Genomic DNA, 7,691 nt, shown 5'->3' with positions numbered 1-7,691 from the left:
AACTTATGATTTTTATATTATCATAAGTTTAATTGAGCTAGGTCAATTCAATATAGTGGTCCCAAGAATTGAACCGAACCAAACCAACTAGTTAGTAACATGATTTAGTGGAAGCATTTTCACGCAAAGTAGAAGCAATAATGGAGGGATTGAATAATATAGTTTTCACCCCTTGTTTCTCGAAGGAATATTGAAATAATATAGTTTTCATGTTAAGTTTTGCATGGAAGAAAGAAAGACGGGGATGTAAAGTATTATTTCAATTTGTTTGTAATATACAACAATATATAAATTAACTATAAGAAATATATAAAATTTGATGTTCTCTAAGAGCTTCAATCAACACTGGAGGGTTACTTCTGCAACCACTCTAAAGGTGCTCAAGATTACAACGAGTTAGATAAAATACCTCTAGAACTTTGAATTCAATAACTTGAGTTTGACTCGTGATAGGATCTCTCTTCTTGTGGAATCTACATAAAATAGGAAAACCATTCCAAAACAAAATTTTACAAGGGGTTCTATGGTGTAGTGGTTAGCACTTTGGACTTTGAATCCAACGACCTGGGTTCAACTCCCGATAGGACCTTTAAGAAATCACCTTGATGTAAAATCCCAGAATATACCTACCTTTAAGAAATCACATACCTACCTTTAAGAAATCACCTTGATGTAAAATCCCAGAATAAGGTAACGACAACCTAAGACATTTTTAAAGAGGGTGTTACTTAGCATTCGACATTTCATAAAACGAAGGTAAATTACTTTAGGGGCATTATAGTCATTTTACATTGTTTCTTGGTTTACCTACTTATCCTTATCCAATGACCACCAAATTTCATATCTAACCTCAACATGCTATAATATGCTCAGTATTAAAATATGATAGGCAGCGGAGCTCATATAGTAGGTTATTTTGATGTTACTTAAATCTAGAACTATTTGATCGGTTCAGGGTCTTAATTCACGGTTCTTTGGGTTTTTCTTTCATATATCCTTAATTCATACTTGGTTTAGGGTTCATATGAAAATCCAAATGAATTCTACAGGTATTTCTTAATAAAGAGTCCAAGGGGGCTACTTACCTCGTCGTCAACGTTTGGGACCTCCATTCTTGAGCTTCAAGTATCTGAATTACTTCAAATTTCCTTCCACATACTCCTTATTGTATCTAGTTTATGAAACCATAATGTTTTTCTTGACAATCGGTCTAAAATGGGGTTAAAATTGAGAAAACCAGAGAAAAGATCAAATTTTGAGTTGACTTGGACAGTTCAGTTGAACTGGCCGTATCATCGTTTTCTTCCTCTAAACAGGTAGAAGATGCGCATTTTTCGCCTCGCCACCATCTGAAACTCGGCCTGTACAGCCAAATTTATAGCGTTTTTCTCCTCGATTTTTTCGTGAAACTTAAAGATGGATGTTACAAGAAAGGGCTAGGGATTTATTTGATACCTTCTTGTGGATCGTAGCCTAAGATATTCGCTTCCAAAGTTCATCCAAAATCTGATTTATCGCTAGAGATAAAACAAATGATTTCTTATTGGGTAGCCGATTCTAGGGGTTTCAAGGCCCTATTTCTTCATTGAACCACTTCCATATCCTTTCTTCAGGCTAAAGAAATTGGATTGGAGAAACGTCTTTAAGTGTAGGACCTTAATTTCCAGAAATCGTTCTCGGTATGCAACTCACTCTAAACGCTAGATTTTCAATCTCGTCAGTAGCTGGTTCTACAACGTTTCAGCACTCTATTCATTCATCAAGTTTACTCAATTTCTTCCTCTGAAGCTAGAGAAATCCTTAATTTGAAGGAAAAGAGATCATAGATAGAAATTCGACTCTTATCCCCAATTTAATTTCGAAACCTATTTCCTTCAATTCGGCACGCTCTCGAGGTTATTTTTCTTCGTGGTCTTCTATGGAAGCATTCATTGGATGTGCAGAAACTAATTGGAATCATTCTTGCTCGATGAGTCATCATGTATCCTCGGATTGGATTTTCAAGTTTCGATTGAAGTTCTTCAATGGTAGATTGAATTGGGGGAATGACTTCTGGGTACTTTCAGCACTCTATTCCTTCATACAACTTGTGGGTAATCTTGTTGAGAAACTGTAGGAATAAGTTTGAAGAGAAATGATGGAGGATTGCTCTCGAATTTGGAAGAAATCTGAGAGTAGGAGACCCATAATCTAAATGGTTATTGCATTCGATCGGGGGATCGACCTTTCTCGATTCGTATTTCATATTGTTGCTCCTACTTCAGACTTTATAGGAGGAGCTTAAACCAACATTGAGAGCTCTCGAATCTTCGTTATTTAGAAGTTTGAAGAGAAATGATGGAGGATTGCTCTGGAATTTGGATGAAATCCTAGAGTCAAAGACCCATAATCTAAACGCTTATTGCCTTCGATTGGGGGATCAACCTTTCACAATTCTTATTTCGTATTGTTGCTCATACTTCAGACTTTATAGGAGGAACTTAAACCGACATTGAGAGCTCCAGATTCTTCATTATTTAGAGCTTAAACGACTTTTCAATTACTCAAATCAGAGCTAAAACGAAGAAATTACAGTCGAGACAATATACCCGACGTGATGATGTGGCAGCAAAATTAAAATGATTGACAAATCAAAATATATCAAAGTATGACATTTATAATTTTGGAAGAGTAACAAATGGTGGAGTTTTTCTTATTATTATATTTCTAAATAAAATTATTTTTCCAAAATATAAATTTGAATCTAACCGTTACATCAATTTTTACTATTACTATATTATGTTATTAAATTACTATATTTTAAAATTTTGGTAGTTACTCACATAGTTTTTATTATTATTATATTAAAAATTTTAAATAAATGAATTTGGAAAATTTTCTTATTTATTTATTTTTAATCTCCACCTTCCATTATTCCAACACAATCCAATGGTCAATATTAATTCCTCCATTTTTCCACTTTTCTTCTCTATATAAACTCATCAACTTCCCCACATTTTAAACACATAACTTCCATAAATTCTCCAATCCTCATTTGTTCAAAGTCTCCATTGTTTGTTGCTCTCTCCAAGCTTACAAGTTTATTTCTCTTCATCTTATTGTTGAGAGGGATTATTATTGTATTGTTAGAAAATAGTTGTGAGTGTTCCAAATTGTAAATCTACTCTTTCAGAGAGTTGTGGTGTGTTACTTTCAAACTCAAATATTTGTATCGGTTTGATCCTGCGTCGTGGAAAGAATTGAGTTTGCTCTTGAACTCGTAAAAAGAGGGAATCGAAGCTGCTTTACCGAGGAAGGGAAGGAGCAGCTCTCAAGGAATTGACTGAATTTTCGCCGCGGTGTAGCGGTTTGACTCTGATCCGTGGAAAGAGTCGAGAAAGTTCTTTATTCAAATTCCCAAGAGGCGCTTGGGGAGTGGAGTAGGTTGAGTTTGACCGAACCACTATAAAACGACGGTGTCATTTTCTCTAATTCTTTTCTATTTAATTTCAAAACTATTATTGTGATTTATTGCATGTTCTACTTGATTATTGTTTTGACTTGAATTGTTTTGTTCTAGTAATTATCATCTTCTACTTATTTGTAAAAAAAAGTTTCATCATTAGAAAAATTAATCAAGTTTAGACACTTTTATCGTTAAAACCCTATTCACCCCCTCTCTAGGGTTGCTATACAAATCCAACACTTTAATCAAGCTGGAGCCTTGGACTAGGCAAATTGTTTAGTGATAGTTGAAATGGATGACTTCGACGTCGTGTCAGGAATGAACGTCCTGCTGAAACACAAAGTCATTTACATGCCCCTAGCAAAATGTCTAGTAGTAACAGAGTCTAACCCGACGATCATTCAGAAAAACATCCATCAACAAAGAGAGTTGAAAAAGATGTCGATACTACAGTTGAGAAAGAATTATAGCCATGATGAATCTATGCTTGCTGCTATTGTTGTAATTGAAAAGGGGAGCTCGAGTGAGCCAACCTCAATAGAAACCTTGTTGCCACTACATAAACACCACGACGCAAAACAAGGTCAGATAATGGATTTATCCCCACCAGGAGAGACAAAAACAAGGTCAGATACTGAATAAGAGAGAAAAAAAATAAACCACTGAAGCAACACATGTTCACACAGAAATACCATCTAGACGGATGAAGAGAAGGGTCAGTTGGAAGCGCCAACCAACAATAATTTCAAGAAAAATAAAGAGTTCATATAAGTTAAGGTCAGATCAACTTCGAGTTCAAAGCAACAAAAACCAAAGACTGGTGTGAAAATATTATGAACTAGTTAAAGTTATCCATAAGATTATGAAGACATCATATAGAATCCAATTGCTCTTATGGATGCGGACTAACCTTGTTGTCCACGTTAGAAACTTGAAACGTTATTATTTCGACCAAGAAGACATCAAGTAGAAGAAGGTGGTATGACGTCATACAAATAAGAAAAAGTTTCAAGCGAAGAAAGTAGGAAAGACAGGAACAGAGAAGACATGAAAACTCAACAAACCGAGAAGTGGTTTTCAATAGCACCTAGTAGGTTGGAAGAGACTCCTCATTATGAGATCAGCTGGAAGCGTATTGAGAGACCTAAATTCAGCCTCATCCAATAAATTGTGTGTGGGGGCAGATGTCACAGTCATTCTTGCCTAAGGCGTGTTTCCTATGGTTGCATGTTGCATGTCTCAGCCATTCTTGTAAACGATTTATTGTCTAAGGCGGGTATTTTGGCAATGTTATTGTTTACCGGTTATTTAGGCGACACGCCTTGAGCAATCATGACCATCACAATTGGCTAAGACATTTGTTGTCCATATGTTATTGTAGTCCAAGAGACTCCTCATTATGAAGTCATGATTGACTAAGACATTTAAAGAAGTTTTACCTAGATCAACTTCTATCACAATCCTCTTCTCGCTCTCTGAAACTTCTTTAAATGTTATTGTTCACCGGTTATTTGGGCGCATCTTCCTTAAAAGAATTGTGATGACAGATGACCTAGGTAAAACTTCTATTGAGAGATTAGTGCAATAGAGAATCTGTGTCCCTTTCCAGAAACCTTCAGCGGACAACATAACAAACAGTTCCTAGAAAAAATATCATAGAACAATTTGTGTAATGCCTTTGAAGTTAGGCTCGAGGCTCTATCTTATCTCCCAAGAATATGGTTCATTCTCTATTCACATAGAAATTCTGCAATAGAAAGTGGAAGTCCTAATGGAATGATTTGAAAGTGGTACCCTCATCTTTTTTTATAAGACTACCTTGGCCTTCGTGGAATGATTATGCTATGTTGATTCTTAGAGAAAGGAGTAGGAGTAAGAGTAGATGACTGTTTATGGTCCAAGTCCCGAAAAAGTAAGTCTTGATGTCAAGAAAGGAGAGGAATCCTCATAGTTCCAAGATTTGAAGAGAATCATACATACACAAACTTTCTTTTGTTTGTTTATTCTTGTTGTTTGCTCTCTTCAATTAACATGTTGTAAAGACACTTGAAAATTATAATTAAATATAGTTTTTTTTTCTTTCTAAATATCCATTTGAATTACTTCTTGGTTCAAGGTTTGAAAAACCTATTTCAAATCTTATTATATTGCATGCTTCAATTTGATATAATTGTTGGGGGCATTTTGAGAATCAAACTCGAGACCTCTCGCACCCGAAGCGAGAATCATACCACTAGACCAAATGCCTTGTAGTGGATCTATCATTATTAGTTGCTGGTCCATATCTTTTATGCGCCTCAATATTTGAAGTTTATCCACATGTTTTTGTGTTTTAGAACCTATTATTATTGTCATGTTAACTTCACATTGTTGGTAACCACACTACCCTACGTTTTATAATCTCTATGTATTTGCTGAAACCACCACACCTAAATGAAGTTCTTAAATAATCAAATAAATTATAAAGGATAGGGAAATAACAATAAATGAAAAGAGCGTGTAACAAAAGGCAAACATGATACCTATGGTGAGCTGTACTAGAAGACAAATATACTATAATAAAAGATCAAATATGATATATATGACAAATATACTATAATAAAAGATCAAACATTAAAGAAAGACTTCTGACCTCATGAACCATTAGTATGTAATCATAAGAAAGAGTATTTGAAGCATCACGTTGTTGCTGTATGTCTAAGCCATTGCAAACATGCTCAAAAGGTTTCTCTCAATTTTCACAAAATTTACATTAATATTTGAAGATTCAATCTAGCTAGTTTTCATAACACTACGTTGTCCTCGGCCACTAAGATTCTTTCCAATTTACACTTTTCACGACTCAAGTTTTCATATTTCTTTTCTAATTTCTTTGTGTTGACTTTGTTGCCCAAAAATTGGTGTATTCCCCTCATTGACCTTATTATGATAATATTTGTATAATTATGAACTCAAATATTTAGAAACATTATCTTTTTAATATAATATACTACTTTTTCTATTTTGTAATGTGTCTCGAGTTGAAGACCTGTCACTTCATACATATGACAATCATGAAAATTCTAGATATAAAAACATACACGATTACTTTCTTTAAGGCATCCCATATATACTTTCCCATTACTTGGTATACTAGGGCAATAAAGTCTAAGGAACATAATTCTACCACTAAAAGTATTTTTGTTTTCTTTGGATTTCATTTATTTGCAGTTATCATGTTAAATTTTTTTACTATTTTTTTTACAACAACCAAAACCATTTGAGAGAGTTTGAAGAGAAATAGTGTAGGATTGCTCTCGAATTTGGAAGAAATCTGAGAGTAGGAGACCCATAATCTAAACGCTTATTGCCTTCGATTAGGTGATCGACCTTTCTCGATTCTAATTCCGTATTGTTGCTTCTACTTCAGACTTTATAGGAGGAGCTTAAACCTACCTTGAGAGCTATAAGAGAGACGCTATTTAGAAGTTTAAAGAGAAATGGTGGAGGATTGCTCTCGAATTTGGAAGAAATTTTAGAGTAGGAGACCCATAATCTAAACGCTTATTGCCTTCGATTGGGGGATCGATCTTTCTTGATTCTTATTCCGTGTTGTTGCTCCTACTTTAATATTTGTAGGAGGAGCTTAAACCGACATTGAGAGCTGTAGAATTTTCGTTATTTAGAGATCGAACTTTCTGGATAATTTTTCGGAGATATCAACTCCGATCATAGCCTTACCGACCTTGGCTTTGAATACTAGTCGTTGGATTTGATGATCGGTGCGGCATTTCTATAATTGTCCATTATTCCAGGGGTATTTTGGTAATTTGCCACTTTTGAAATATTTTATTATTATTTTTCTTGAAAAATCCATAATTTTTCTACAAATTCCTCATCGCTTTTTTCATCATTTTCCCCTTATTTTGAATCTTGCATTCCTTCTAGATAAAGAATTACAAATCCGGAAAGATTTTTGATAATTGATAAAATGACTTTTTTGCCCTAAAATCACTTGTTAGGTACTCAGAGGTCATCGTGTCATGTATCATATACTGATCTTGAAAACCTTCCCCTAAAATAAACTTCAATTTTCTCCCCATGAACACATGAGTGGTGTCGTCATAATGATGTAATCCTACTAGTAAATCATGGTGCAGGACATCTCGTTTAGCCGAAGGGAAAGGTAGGCCTATCATAACATCCTTTTCATGATACATATTGTAGCACATCCTAGCTAAAGAGAAATAGGGGCCTTTTAGTACAC

The 7,691-nt window shown here is 34.7% G+C and overlaps 1 non-coding gene across 1 annotated transcript; it reads left to right on the top strand.

The window, feature by feature from the left end:
• The first annotated feature begins 517 nt into the window (after positions 1 to 517).
• Positions 518 to 589, top strand: TRNAQ-UUG. Its single transcript has one exon. It is a non-coding gene; the product is annotated as a tRNA-Gln (tRNA).
• The last annotated feature ends 7,102 nt before the right edge of the window (positions 590 to 7,691 follow it).

The sequence above is a fragment of the Cucurbita maxima genome, unplaced genomic scaffold (assembly GCF_002738345.1).
Source record: "Cucurbita maxima cultivar Rimu unplaced genomic scaffold, Cmax_1.0 Cma_Scf00056, whole genome shotgun sequence".
Lineage (NCBI taxonomy): Eukaryota > Viridiplantae > Streptophyta > Magnoliopsida > Cucurbitales > Cucurbitaceae > Cucurbita > Cucurbita maxima.
Note: the sequence above shows the minus strand (reverse complement) of the source record. Positions and strands in the feature narration are given on the sequence as shown.